Source organism: Triticum dicoccoides, chromosome 6B (assembly GCF_002162155.2).
Source record: "Triticum dicoccoides isolate Atlit2015 ecotype Zavitan chromosome 6B, WEW_v2.0, whole genome shotgun sequence".
Taxonomy (NCBI): Eukaryota; Viridiplantae; Streptophyta; class Magnoliopsida; order Poales; family Poaceae; genus Triticum; species Triticum dicoccoides.
In genome coordinates, this window is record NC_041391.1 from 325,813,942 (window position 1) to 325,829,878 (window position 15,937).

Below are 15,937 nucleotides of genomic sequence, written 5' to 3' on the forward strand. Positions count from 1 at the left end.
TTCTTTTGCCCAGAAATTCTTATTAATTCCAAAAAGTGCCTCCGTGGATTTTCAGGACATTCTGAGAACTTTTCTTTTCTACACATAAAACAACATCATGGCAGTTCTGCTGAAACAACGTCAGTCCGGGTTAGTTTCATTCAAATCATGCAAGTTAGAGTCCAAAACAAGGGAAAAAGTGTTTGGAGAAGTAGATACGTTGGAGACGTACCAGAGGCCAGCCCCAGGCTCCCCCTTCCAACATATTTCGAGATGGAGCAAGACAAAAGAAGAAGTGGATGCTGTTGGATGCCTTCGTTCCTCCTCTGCTCTTCCTTTTATAGGCAGACGGGGGACTGGGGGCTGGATCCACAGAGGATGACCACCGCCCTCCTCCATTATTTCAAGGAAGTCGGGCCCTCGCCATCATACTCTCCCACACCACGTGCCTCCTTTACCTACCACGTGTGGTGCATGCGGCGTACGTGGCTAAGGATTAGGGCGTGGTGGGAAGAGTGAATTGGCAGTTTCTATCCTATGCGTTAAAGTCATTCACAGGCCATTACTGGAGCAGTCCCACCATCATTGGCTTTGCTCAACAAGCGGGGAAACTGGAAACCGGCCTGGAATCAAGACTAATGAAGAAGCAAAGAAGATCTCAGGAGACCAGCCTCTTTGACAGCGCTGCCTGTGCACTTATTAGGTCCTACCCCGATGACGCTCAACAGCGCATTCGGGGCAGGCCCGGGGGCTTCTGTCGGTGCAACAGACCCAGGGCCTGTTGACCTGACTGTGCACAGGCACAAGATCAAGATTGGAACGCCAGAGCAAGGGACCAAGAGACTCGAAGGACCAGATAGCGGATCTGAAGGAACCAAGAGTAAGACAGAGGAGCTAGACATTATCACGAAAGAAGCCTCCCTTGTCGGGCAGGCGAGCCCGGCAAGGGGCAAGGCCACCCCTAGACGAAGAGGACCAAGGCGTCCTGGCAGGGCCTGCCGGGACTCGCAGAGAGCAGATCACCTCACCGACTACTCCACCACGACCCACGTCGTTGATCAGTGCGGTGTTAAGACGCAGGATGATTAGGTGGCAGCAATTAACCACATGGCGGCCACTTCCTATCAAGAGAGCCCATAGATGACACCCGTCCAGTGATGTGTCAAGCGAGCAGGCATGGAGCTGGCGAATTAGCCCAGCAAGCCTTGCCGGGCAACCAATGACGTGACACTAAGCGGCACATTTAATGCATGCTGTCAGCCTGCAGAGTTAGGTATGATAGCACTATTTGCTATCATATCAGTGTCTAATGACTAATTTGCCACTGTGGTAACCCCTTGATATATAAAAGGAGGCACATGGCAACGATTCAAGGGGTTAGAAGTTTAGACCACTCACACCCCCATACGCTCGTAGTCACTGTTGCCCCGAAGCAACCCTTGCCGGACAAGTGTACTACGCACCACCACCACCTTTCCCCATCAATCCACCAAAGCAGGAGTAGGGTTTTACGCCTTGTGGCGGCCCGAACTAGGGTAAAACTGCCTATGGGATACCTGCCGTGTTGCCTTGCATTTGTCTGCTCTTTGTGCAACGCGACTCCCCCCTGCCGAACTAGCAAGGGGCCGTCCTGGTCCCATAGGTGGTCATGGTTTCCCGCGACAGATGTTGTTTGACGTCATGATGGTGTCGATGTCAGAGAGGCATGGCAAGGTCGGTGTATTATTTTCTGCTTTCAAGACGGATTGGTGGAAGATGGCAGCGACGAGAACTGAGAGTGCGTCGTACCGGTTTGTACCCAAAACCCAGTATGTGGCTCGGTTGGGGCCTCCAGCTTTAGATGTTAGGCTTTAGTGCAATGTCTCTTTGGTATTAGGCTCGTACTATTGGCACCCTTCATCAAGTGGTTAGGAATAGCGACATTTTATTCCAAGATGGTGGCTTCGGACAAACTGATGTACTACTTTGTAAGGTCTTCGTGGATAATTAATAAAATGCATGCATGCACCGCCCAGATGCAGAGGCCTAGGGTAATCCTGCTTTTTCTAAAAAAAGAGTTGTGGTGAAATTCCACCATGAAGGAGGCAACTTTGCAATCATCCACCCAACCACGAAGTTGTCAGGTAAACACACTTAAGGAGTTCCAGTTCCTTCACAATGCATTGTATGTCATGAGCTTGTTCAAGCATAGATCGATTATTCACCATCTTTTAGTCATGAAAACTCTCCATGATGTGTAGTTCACTGCTTGCATCTATTGCACCAAATTTTGCATCCAGTGCATCCCACAGTGTCTTTCTGTCATCTATGTGCATGTACACATCACATAGATGGTCAGCGAGAACACTCAGAATGCATCCCACAATGATAGTATTGGCTTCCTAGAATTTTATTTGATCTTCGTCAGACATTCCCTCTGGAGCACCAACACTAATGTCGAAAACTTCCAGAGCAGTAAGCCAGAGCGTGGTCTTCACCTGCCACCTCTCAAAGTGCACATCTATAAACTTATCTGGCCTCAGTGCATCAGCGAATCCAGCCATAGTTAACTCAAGAAATTGCGTACAATTAGGTTTCTAGATTGTTGGAATATTAGGCAAGTTCATGATTGATGACCCACAAGTATAGGGTATCCATCGTAGTCCTTTCTATAAGTAAGAGTGTCGAACCCAACGAGGAGTAGAAGGACATGACAAGCGGTTTTCAGCAAGGTATTTTCTCCAAGCACTAAAATTATCGTTAACAAGGTGGCCCAATCCTTTTTATAGCAAAGGATAAGCCTGGACGAACTCTTATAAAAAGCAAAGTGCTCCCGAGGACACATGGGAATTACTGTCAAGTTAGTTTTATCATGCTCATATGATTCACGTTCATTACTTTGATAATTTGATATGTGGGTGGACCGGTGCTTGGGTGTTTTCCTTACTTGGACAAGCCTACCACTTATGATTAACCTATTTCGTGCGCATATGCAACTACGAAAGAAGAATTAAGATAAATCTAATCATAGCATGAAACATGTGGATCCAAATCAGCTCCTTACAAAGGAACACATAAACTAGCTAGGGTTTAAGCTTCTGTCACTCTACCAACCACCCATCTACTTATTAATCCCCAATGCCTTCCCCTAGGCCCATATCATTGTGAAATGTCATGTAGTTGACGTTCACGTAACACCACTAGAGGAATGACAACATACATCTCATCAAAATATCGAACGATACCAAATTCACATGATTATTTATAACAAGACTTCTCCCATGTCCCCAGGAACAAACGTAACTACTCACAAAGCATGTTCATGTTCAAGATCATAGGGGTATTAAATATCATTAAGGATCTGAACATATGATCTTCCACCAAATAAACCAACTAGCATCAACTACAAAGAGCAATCAACACTACTAGCAACCCACAGGTACCAATCTGAGGTTTTAGGGAAAAGATTGAATACAAGTGAAAGTGCGTTATATCGACTAGAGGGGGGGTGAATAGGCGATTTTTATGAATTCTTCACTGAGGAATTTGCTGGTGAGGAAATTCCTAAATGAAGAATTACTAGCAGCGGAATAAGTACTCAAATGTAAACATAACTGAGCACAAGCATGGTCATCATAATGGAATGAAGACAAGCATAGAGTACAGAAAGCGTAAACACAGGATAACATAGAAAGAAGACGGACAGACTGAAGAAATTGAACTGAGGAAATTGAGAAAGTCTTCAGTCAAAGTCTTCAAACAGATATGAACAGGCACACAACAACAGAAATGAGGAAATGAAAGAGTTAAGGAAATAGAACCAGTAAGCATGGTGAAGACAATGATTTGGTAGACCAGTTCCAACTGCTGTCTCAGTTGTACATCTGGTTGGAGCGGCTGAGTATTTAAACTCGAGGACACGTAGTCCCGAACACACAGTCCTCACCGTATTCTCCTTGAGCTAAGGTCACACAGACCTCACCCAATCACTCATGGTTAGTCTTCAGGTGACTTCCAAACCTTCACAGACTAGGTCACTTGGCGATCCACAATTCCTCTTGGATGCTCTAGACCATGACGCCTAACCGTCTAGAAGAAGCACAGTCTTCAAAGGTAACAAGCATCGGATCCATGCAGGATCAATCTCTTCAATGATGCTCAATCACTTTGGGTTTGTAGGTGTTGGGTTTGGGTTTTCCTCACTTGATGATTTTCGCTCAAAGTCCTCGGAGGATGGGATGCTCTCAAATGACAAGTGTCAGTTTCTCTTGGAGCATCCAACCAGCTAGTGTTTGAAGGGGGTGGCTATTTATAGCCTAGGGAGCAGCCCGACATGATAAGACATAAATGCCCTTGTCTGATATGACCGTTAGGTGGGTAAATATTTTGGAACAGCTGGCGCATAGCACAACAACGGTCGGAATATTTGACTCTCAAATTCCCCAGGGCTATCATGTTCCTCACTGTGTAGGCAATCCGCACTGGCGAATTCCTAACTCCTTAGTCAGAACAAATTCCTCAGAGACCAGAAGAACTTTGTCTCTCTCACTGAAGAATATGACTGAACTGTATGAGATTTCCAATGGCTTCACTCGAAGGGATTGGTAGGTGTAGGATTTTGAGTTGAGCATCACATGGAAATTTTTCCTTAGTATTTCCTCGAACCCCTTTAACAGTACGGTGTTTCCTATGACTCAAGAAAGAGAAAATGAAACTATAAAAACAAAAGTCTTCACGCTTCATGTTCCTTGAATGATTGCCAAGTCTTCAAGGTTACACCAATTTCTTCACTTTCAAAGTCTTCAAAAAGTCTTCAGAAATCCAAAGTCTTCAGTTGAAGAACTTCATTTTTAGGGGTCGACTTTCTCTATAAATATCAAACTCCTCATAGACTTATAGACCTGTGTATACTCACAAACGCATCAGTCCCTTAACCTATAAGTCTTCAATACACCAAAATCAGTAAGGGGCACTAGATGCACTTACAGTCTCCCCCTTTTTGGTGATTGATGACAATATAGGTTAAGTTTTAAACAGGGATAAACATAAGAAGTGTAAATACTGATATTGAGGAATTTGAATGCAAGATATAGAAGAACTCCCCCTGAAGATGTGCATAGTGAGGAATTTGCTTTTGAAGCAATGCACACTTGAAGAGTATAATCATGGAGATCTCCCCCTATATCTTGTAATTCATACACGCATTTGACATATAATATGAAGAATTTGAAATGCATGATGAAATATGGTGACTGATGTAATTCAACATGCGTGCATTAACATTAATGAGGAATAAGCATGCAGAAGAACACAGCAAAAGTATCAGGCCACCATAGAGTTTAAGATTACAACTCAATCCAGCAAAGACATCAAAAGAACGAGAGTTGTAACTTAGCAAAAAACGCCCCACCCGCTTGAACACTAACTCAAATTTCTCCCTCTTTGTCATCGAATGACTAAAAGGGTTGAAACTGAGGACTAACACCCCTGAAGAATATCATGATGATGGAGGAGCGCCAGTTTTGTCAGGGTCTTGAGTCATTGTAGGGCCAGCTATAGTGTCATCCAAGTCTTCATACTCGTCCGTGTCGTGCGATGAAGAATATGAACTGGCCACCAAGGAAGGAACCTTGACCTTCTTCAATTTCTTCGGTGGAGGAGCAGACCAGTCAAAGTATTCCTTGAAGCCCATTTGCTTCAGATCTTCTTCACCATATAGATGTGACAGAATAGCCCAGGAGCAATCAAAAACTTCATGGAGGTAGTAATGGTTTTTCTTCACTGCATTATTGTAGAAGTCATGTTGTGAAGAATAGATCCAAACTGATGCTTAACCCATTTGTGGTTTCGATCCACCTTTTGGTGAAGACTTAGAAGCAGCTCACGGTCAGTCATCACATGAGGAGCAGTAGCTTGAGGGCTTCACTTGGGAGAATTGGCAGCAAAATCATGAGTGGCAGAGTCATCATTGGTGGAATAGGATGCAACTTTGCGGAACTGACCATCCAATGGACGAATGCCTTCATCGATAACGGATGGTGACTTGCCCTTCTCATCAGCTGAGGAATATGTCCGCTTGAGGACTTCAATAGGGGGCAAGTAGCTGAGATGATTCTGAAAGTCAGCCTTGTAGTTGAGTGAAGACCTTCTTCTGAGGAATCTCATGATCCACGGCGCGTAAAGCTTCAGCTCAAATGGTGAAAGTGCAACATTGGCCAGAGTCCTCATGAAGAAATCATGATAGTTTATGGGGATGCCATGCATTATGTTGAATAGCATATTCTTCATCATCCCAATAATTTCTTCATCGGATGAGTCATGGCCTTTGATAGGACTCATGGTCTTCGTCAGAATGCGATAGATGGTTCTTGGCACATAGAGCAATTCTTTCATGAGGAATTTGGTCCTTGGGACTTGACCAGGCTTCAGAGGCTTCATAAGCACTCGCATATAGTGAGCAGTGAGTTCAGGCCCATCATAAAGATAACGAGCACCGTCAGGTGGAGGACTGATTGGTAGGGCACGAAGCAATTCAGAGGCTGGTGCCTTATAGTGAGTGTTTTCAGTCATCCAGTCCAACACCCAAGAGTTGAAGTCAGCAGCATCACCTATGATATGCAGCATTGCGTAGAACTAAAGAATGAGCTCTTCATTCCAATCAACTATGTCTGAGAAAAAGTTGAGCAAGCCTGCATCATGAAGCATACTGAGCACTTGAGAGAAGCAAGGCATTGATTCCATGTCCACGTGAGGTATATGCTCGTGGTCGAAGACTTTGTCCTTGTTGAAAAGCAGTGAAGAATAGAAGTTGGCCTGGCTTGCAGTCCAGAAATGCTTCCTTCTAAGACGAGCATTGTCATATGGGTTGAATTCAGTGAAGAACACATGCTCGCCGAAGAAATCATCAGCCTTGAATTTTTGCTTCTTTGAGAAGGGATCCTTTGGCTTGGGCTGAGAGGTATCAGTCAATTGCATCACCACCTCAGGAACCGCAATCTCAGGTTCCTCAGGCTGAGGAATTTCAGGCTCTACTTCAGCTTCTGCCTGGGTCTTCAATTCTTCATTTTCAATTTCTTCAGCACTAGTGACTGGAATTTCTTCATCGACAGACGGGGTTGCATGAGGTTCTTCAGATCCCATTTGCACTTCAATAGCAGCTGGGGACTGAGGAATTGCTTGGAGTGGAGTGAACATTGGAGAGTTGGGGTGTTGACTTTCCCAAAAGTCATCATTGAGCACATGAGTGGTACAGCCCATGTCCACATCCTCATCGTCCATTTATTAGACACCTGCCTCTTTAGCAGTGAACTTAGGCATAGGTGAGGAAACAACTGGGGTTGAAGGGATTGCATTCACTTCAATTTCTTCATCCAACTGCTCTGTCGAAGCAGCAGAAGGAGTTTCTTCATCAGATTCACTAGGAATCACATAATCTTCACCAAAAGGAACAATGTCCTTTGATGGCATGAAAGAGACTGGAACAGCATCAATTGGATTGTCAATTGAACTAGTCAGAGGCTTCATCTTCTTCGGAGCTGAAGAATTTGATGAAGTTGATGCCTTCCTTTTCTTCACAGTTGCACGCTCTGCAGCCTTGGTCTTCTTTGCATCTGATGCAGATGGAAGGGGCGGAGTTGGTGTAGGTGCAGGAGGTGCAGAGGACTTTGGTTCATTTTCTTCAGGCGCAACTGATGCAGTTGCCCTAACTTCTTCACTTTCTTCAGGCGCACCACTAGTGGATGCCCTGGCAATATCTTCAGCGGCCGGAATGGAGTCATCAGCCCTGGTACTCTTATTTTCTTCAGCAGCCTGATTGTCATCAGCGGTACTGGCATGTTCTTCAGTAGGCTGAGCAGATGCTTCAGCCTGAGGAACTTCAACGTGCACTGGAGCAGCACTTGAAGTGATTTTCTTCGTCAGATTGCCGAACCAAACATTGGCGCCCTTCCAATCAGCATAGTACCGATTGAATTCATCACTCAGTTTCTTGATGTCAGCTTGCAAGGCAATGAGTTGATCAGGGGTAAGAGTGAGTGAGGACATTGTCCTTGAGGTAGCGCTGCTTCTTGTATTGCGCTTTCTTTAGCATTTTGCCTTCTTCAAATTTCCACTTTTCTTTCTCAATGAAGGCAGTCAGAACATGACTTTGACCAGGAGTGAGATTCATCTCCAGCAAAGGCGTGTTAGGGTCCTTGTGCCATAGCTCAATGAAGTCGAGGATCAACTTTGGATCCAACAACAGTGTCACATTGCTACCTTTGGCTCTAGCGGCCCTGGCTTGCCTGTCTCTGATGATTTCAGCAAGTTCTTCATCATCAGCCTCATCGTCATCAGAGGGAACTTGGAAGGTGGCCTGCTTCTTGTGAGGACTTGGTCGAAGGCCTCGTCCAGGAGTGGCCTTTTTCTTCAGCAGAGAGGGGCCAGCTGAGAAATTTGGTGCAGCTGAGGAACTTGTAGATGCTCCTGAGGCAATAGAGATGCCTGTGGTCCTTTGGCATGTGGCGAGATGCACAGGTGCCGAGGATTTGGTCGGAGCAGCTGAAGACTTTGTCGGAGGAGCTAAGGAATTTGGTGGAGCAGGAGTAGACTGAGGAATTTTCCGAGAGGACCTTGAGGAATCTGGCCTTGAGGGCATTGCTGAGGAGCTTGGCCGTGAGGGCACTGAGGATGTCACATCCCTAGTTCTGGTATGCTCAAGGCTAGTTAGTCAGTTGTGCATCATTTTTTAAATTCCATTCAATTTTGAAATGAGGATTTGTGAAACCCTCAGACTCATTTCTGGAAATGACCCAAATAAAAATTGCTCCAAAAAGGTCCAAGAAAATGTTCATGTTGCTCTCTGAAAATATTGGTCAGAGGTAAAATTCAAACAAATATTTTAGGAGCTCATGAGTATTTATTTTGGGCATTTGGAATTAATGCAGTAATTATTTGCTTTGGATATATATTGTTATATATATAAAATATTGTCCAAAAATTATGCCATTTATAAAGGAGCTCTGGAATAATATAACTAGCTTCTATAAAAATTGGCATAAGAAAATAAAATGGTTCAGTATTTTTATTAAACCAAACAAATGTCAGAAAATAGAAAAAGAAAACAAAAAGGGGAAACCCTACCTGGACTTACCTGGCGCCTAACTCCTGTGCTGGCCCAGCACTGTGCAGCCCAGCGGCCTAGCAGGCTGGCCCAGCCAGCGGGCGGCCCAGCCCGCCTCCTCCTTTGTCGTCTTCTCCCCCTCGCCAAGCAGCTGCGTGCCGCGCGCACCGCCGCGCCTCACCACCTCCTCCCTCCCTGCCTGCCTGTCCTCCCCCTCGTCGCTCTGGACGATCCCGCGCAACGCCACGCACGCCCCATACCCCTCTCACTCTTCCCCCGATCCTCTCCTCTCCTCTCCCTCGCTCTCTCTCTCACGGCCGAACGCCACCGATGCCACCGCTCGCCGTTGCCGCGACCACTGCCTCCCCCTAGTCCCTCCGTCGCGTCCACGTGCTCCGCCGCTGTGGGCTACGCCTCCTCGACGGGACGCACGGCGCCGGACGCCCTGGAACACCGCCATCGCCATCGTCTTCGTCACCGGCTGCCCGAGATCGCCGACGACGCTCCGGCCGCACCAGTGCTTCCCCAAGCCCGCTGACGCCTTCGCTGGATCCACCATGAGCATCTCCCCGTTTCCCCTCTCTTCTCCCCCTCGTTCCCGCGCCGTAGCTCCGTTACCCACCATGGCCGAAGCCATCGCCGCCGCAGCTCCTCGCCGTCGTGGCCACGGCTGCCGCAGCCCGCAGCCGAGCTCGCCGTTGCACTCAGTGCACTCTGGTGAGTCGCGCGGACCCGCTCGCAGCCTCCCTAGTGCCCTGCAGTGCCTAACCCGCATCAACCGAGCTCCGGCCGCCGCCGCGAGCTCTGCTCCGGCGAGCTCCGCCGTTCCCACGGCCTTCCCTGAGCGCGACTGGATGCGCCCGTGCACGGGCTACCCGCCGGTGGCCTCCGTGTGCCAAACCGTGGCCTCCAGCTCGTTCCGGCGAACTTCCGCCATGGCTCGAGGTCGTCGCCGGCGAAACTCCGGCGACTGACGTGGCGCGTGATTAGCTTAGTGCTAATCACCGCTTATTTAACCCCCCTGACACTGACCAGCGGGCCCCAGGGCTTAGTCAAAGCTAATCAGCCCAGGTTTGACTCGGGGTTAACCCCAGTGTCACTGACGTGTGGACCCCACACGTCAGGTTTGACCCCAGTCAGCCGCAGTTGACTGCTGACGTTGTGCTGACATCATGCTGGCGCAATAATATATTTTCTGGAATTAAAATAAATCAGGAAATTCCAGAAAATGTTCAAAACTTCAAAAATTCATATCAATTCAACCGTAGCTCAGATTGAAATAAATTATATATGAAAAATTATCAGAAAAATGTAATCTATCCATCTATACTAGTTTCATGCATGATAAAACAACTTATACTTGCTGTATAGGTGAAAACACATGAATGGCATTTATAAGAGCTTATTTTGGAGTTGCATTTGAACCTTTGGTTCAAATGGACTTCAAACCAAATGAATAGTAGTTGCATTAGCTCAAACAACATTAGATCTTCATGCCATGTTCATGCATCATATTGTTGCATATGATTGTGTATTGATTGCCGGCAACGTTCCTTCTCGATAGGTCCTGCTCCGGAGATGTTCCAGAGTACCTGTCTGTGAAGCAGTGCCTCCCTTATTGATCTACCAGGCAAGCATACCCCCTTGTTCATTCCGATATAATCCTACTCTCTCGCTCCTGCTCTCAGTTATTGCATTAGGACAACAACGATTCATCTGCTACTTTGTGCTGCGGTAGTTGAACCCATTCCTCTGCATGACCTGTCATTGCCACAGTAAATAGTTGAAACCCACTAGCATGTGTAGGAGTTGATTGAAGCCATTGTTGTGTTCCTACCATGCTATGCCTGCTATTGCTTAGAGTTGTGTCAGGTCTGATTCATTGGGAATGAATTGAGTGCAGTGCTCTATGTTCTGATGCTGAGAGTGAAGTGTGTGAACACGATTTGGTAAAGGTAGCGGTGAGAGGCCATGTAGGAGTACATGGTGGGTTGTCTCACTGGAACCGTCCTTAAGCACTGAGTTCTATGTATGTTGTCCAATGACTCGATACTACCACACATTGGGCTCCGGGCGCTCCAAGCCCTCTCGACTTATTAACCGACTTGATCTCTGTCCAGGAGTCGCAACTAGTTTCTGGTGTTTGTAGGTAGTGCTATTTTTCTACCAAGTGGCACCCGGCAGGGTGGGCTTGGGACAGACTAGGCACAGGTGGCACGGTGTACCAAGTGGCACCCGGATGGTGGGCTTGGGAACCCTGCTCACATCGTTTGGGGCCGTGAGCGACACCCCGGCCGGATCTCCTTGCGGATGGAACCCGAATAGGCGATAAACCTGGACTAGAGTCTTGTGTGGTTAGTCAGGTCGTGGCCGACACCCTCGCCAGGCTTCCGCTTGAAGTTTGCCGAGATACATGACGTGTATATGGCGGTAAGTGGCGAGAGCGTGTGTGAAGAAGTACACCCCTGCAGGGTTAACATGATCTATTCGAATAGCCGGGTCCGCGGTTATGGACTTCTTGGATGCTTACATGGTACATAGACAACTTGAAGTGGATACTCTAAAATGCTCAAGACAAGTGTGAGTGCTATGGATGGCTTTCTCGTAGGGAGACGGGGATGAGTCCATAGTAGTGTATTGTGTGGTGATTAGTGGACTCGTGTATGTTGTCTCACCTCAAGAGTTTCTTGTAGTCGTAGAACAGGATAGCCACAAAGTCAAAGCTGGCTTGCTGCAACTAAACCCCACATTACCCTCTTGATACAAATGCATGTATGGTAGGATCTGATGTAAGTCTTGCTGAGTACCTTTGTACTCATGTTGCTTTATTTATGTTTTTGCAGCGGAGACTTCTGTCTTACTAGTGTTCTCGTGGACTTCGACAAGTAGCTTGTACCTCAGCTACGATCTTGATCGGATGTTGTAGATAGTCAGGCTCTTCAGCCTTTTTCATTTGTAGATGTCTGTACCCAGACATGTAATGCTTCCGCTTGTTGCTTGTATGCTCTGTATGATGGGTCTTGCTACCCCTGTTTGCAATAAATGCTATGATGGCTCTTTGAGCCTTATCTATATGAGTTGTTGAGTTATGCTGTGATGCCATGTTGTACATCACATACTTGCATGTTATGCGTACGTGTAATGTGTATTGCTATGTGTGGGATCTGACTATCTAGTTGTTTATCCTTAGTAGCCTCTCTTACCGGGAAATGTCTCCTAGTGCTTCCACTGAGCCCTGGTAGCTTGCTACTGCTCCAGATCACTTAGGCTGGCCGGCATGTGTCCTTCTTTGTTCCTGTGTCTGTCCCTTCGGGGAAATGTCACGCGATGAAAACCGGAGTCCTGTTAGCCCGCTACAGCCCGGTTTACCGGAGTCCTACTAGCCCAGTTGCTACAGCCCGGATTCACTCGCTGATGACCGACACGTTCGATGCTGGGTCATGTATGCCTGTCCCTGTAAGTTAGAGCCACTTTGGGTTCACGACTAGCCATGTCAGCCCGGGTTCTCTGTCATATGGATGCTAGCGACACCATCATATACGTGTGCCAAAAGGCGCAAACGGTCCCGGGCATGGTAAGGCGACACCCGTGGGAATACCGTGCGTGAGGCCGCAAAGTGATATGAGGTGTTACATGCTAGATAGATGTGACTTAGGATCGGGGTCCGGACAGAGGAAGAATCGCTTGACTTATGCACCGGCTTCTTAGGCATCGCCTTCTTCGGCTGACTAGCAGAGGCCTCAATAGCGGCAGCAGCAGCAGCAGAGTCTACATTGAATTTCTTCACTGCTTCCTTTGCTTGTTTGGCCAGTTTGGCCTGGCGCTTTGCCCATTCATCACCGTAGTCCTCACCGCGCTTGAGGCTGGTGGGATCTGCCACTAGGCCTGGTGCCAATGGAGGTCTTGAGCATGGAGGGTTGAGCGCGAATTTCTTCATATACTTGGGAGTAACATACCTGTACTCCCTCCATTCCCGTGCTCATCTCCCCTCTATCCATTGTATGTGCACCTTGCACTAATTCTTGTCCTCCTTGCCAAATGTGGCCTCATCGGGAGTGCAGTATCTAGCATAAATGTCCTTAGGGATTTCAAAAGCAGTGTTGACCTCAGGCCTCTTTCCACCCTTATGTGGCTTCTTTCCTTCAGCCATTTTCTTCAATTGAGGAATATGAACAACTGAAGTTTTTGAAGAGGTGTGCAACTTTTCTTCGAGGAACGCTGCAAATGAGTTAAGTTGATGAGAACCTAGTGATTCAGCAGCGGACATTTGTACCTGTGAACAGAGTATAGTTGCAAGGAATTTGGAGAGGTCATATGCGTTCTGAGAAGGTTTTTCAAAAATGAATAGGTTTGAGGAATTTGACCAGATGAGTCTTGAGGAATTTCACTAAGCGTTCTTTGTCTTAGGTTCCAGAGTTGTAGATTGAAAATCCACACAATTGAGGAATCTTGAAGAAAATCATTGCTTAGAGAAACGAATCAAGAGCAGATGACATGTGAGGTGTTCATGTGTGTGAAGATTTTAAGAATAAACACCTTTGAAGATTTTCAAGAAAGCATAAGAATCAAAGAGGGCAGTAAAAGTAACTTTTAATTACCCGAAGTGAAGAACACGACGAACTAGGAAGAGTAGATGTGAAGTTCGTCAGTTCAGATCTTCCATGCCCTAACTCGGCAGAGGAAGACGGCTACAGCGGCGGCAGAGTGAAGAAATCCGCAACCGGCGCGAGTACGACGGTGACGAGGTCGAGGCAGTGAAGCTCTTCCTCACCGGCAACGATGAAGTAGCAGCGGCGCTAGGGTTTGGGGAGCTCGAGAGGGAGTGAGAGCGAGCGGAGTAAAACGAAGTGAGGAAGAGGCAGGGGTATTTATAGTCGGAGTTAAAAACTGTACGCCTGAGGAAATCGGACGAACGTGCCCCTGGCCCTTCTCATTCGCTTGACATTTGTCACCCACGTACTGAGAGGTGGCAATGGTGTAGGATTGTGGGTGAATGGATAAGTATTGTCGTGGGATGCGGAACGGTTTGAGCGGCAAAGCCGAAAATTTAGATAAGATAAGTTAAAATTTTCGTTTGTAATTTCTTCAGCTGTCAAGGACACTGTTAAGATTTTGAACGAGTTTCAATTAGAACGCACATGAAGAATTTGTGAATAGACTGGGTTGAGTTTAGCATAGAGGGGGAAGGGTCCGATCACATTCACTTAGCAGAAGAAATCAACTTGAAGAATTAGCAATAAGTGAATGTTGTAGAGGACATAAAACTCATATATATATATATATATATATATATATATATATATATATATATATATTCAAATGAAGAACAACACCGGAAAGAGTGAAGACAATGCAAAGTTGAAGAATTTGAAAAACTTAGGAATTTCAAAAACGAAGAAAAACTCAAATTGAAGATTTCCAAATTTGGGTGGTGGCGTAACCCACCGTATAAGAAAGCTGATTTCAGACACCGCGTACAATTGTCGTAGGGCTCTGAGAATCAATTTCTTCATTAATTTCTTCACACTTAGAGGGTTAGTCTTCATTGATTGAAGAAAAACGTTACTTCGTGTGTTGCGTATCTAAGTCATCAAGTCAGCACAAGTGTTAGGATGTCTGTCCATTTCAGAGAACATTCGAAGATTCTAGGATATTTAGCTCACGCCGCAACTTGCTAAATCTCTTCTCATCCAAGGGCTTAGTGAAGATATCGGCCAGCTGATCTTCAATGCTAACATGGTCGATGGAGAAGTCGCCCTTCAACACATAAATGATGAAGAATCTGGATGTGCTTGGTCTTCGAGTGCTGAACTGGGTTATGAGCAATCTTGATAGCACTCTCATTGTCGCTGTAGAGAGGCACATTCTTCACGTTGACGCCATAGTGCTTGAGTGCTGAACTGGGTTATGAGCAATCTTGATAGCACTCTCAATTCCTTCAACCTATGTGTAGCCTTGAGCTACAAGCCGTGCCTTATTCCTCACCACAAGGCCATTTTCATCTTGCTTGTTGCGGTAGATCCACTTTGTTCTAATAATGTTGTGCATGCGAGGATCTGGACGCTCGACCAGTTCCCAGACGTTGTTGAGCTCGAACTGATGTAATTCTTCTTGCATAGCTAGAATCCACTCAGGCTCCAGAAATGCTTCATCTACCTTAGCGGGCTCTGTGATACAGACAAAAGCAAACTGCCCACAAAAGTTAGACAAATGTGAAGCTTTTGAGGGTGTGAGAGGACCTGGTGCTTCAATGTCATTGATGATCTTCTCGATTTGCACTTCGTTTGCAATACGAGGGTGAGCGGGTTGTCTTCGAGGAATTTGATCCGCATTTTCTTCAGGAGCATTTTCCTCGGCACAATTTTCTTCAGGTGCGCCAGCTCAATGTTCATCACGTTCTAGAATGAATTCTTCAGCAGATTCTTCAGTGGGAATGACATCCTCAATAGCTTTGAACTTGATTGATTCCTCAGGTGCTGGTTCATCTATCACAGAAGGTAGGTGCTCTCTTTGTGATCCATTAGTTTCATCGAACCGCACATCTACAGTTTCAACAACCTTGTGAAGAACATTGTTGAAGACTTTGTAGGTGTGCAAGTCCTTTTCGTAACCAAGCATAAAACCCTCATGTGCTTTCTGTGCAAATTTAAAAGTGTGATGAGGATCTCTAATCCAACATTTAGCACCGAAGACTTTGAAGTAACTCACGTTGGGTTTCTTGTCAGTGAGGAGTTCATAGGCAGTCTTCTTGAAGAATTTGTGAAGATATACTCTGTTGATGATGTGGCACGCAGTATCAATTGCCTCACTCCAGAATCGACGAGGTGTCTTGTATTCATCAAGCATAGTGCGATCCATCTCAACAAGAGTTTTGTTCTT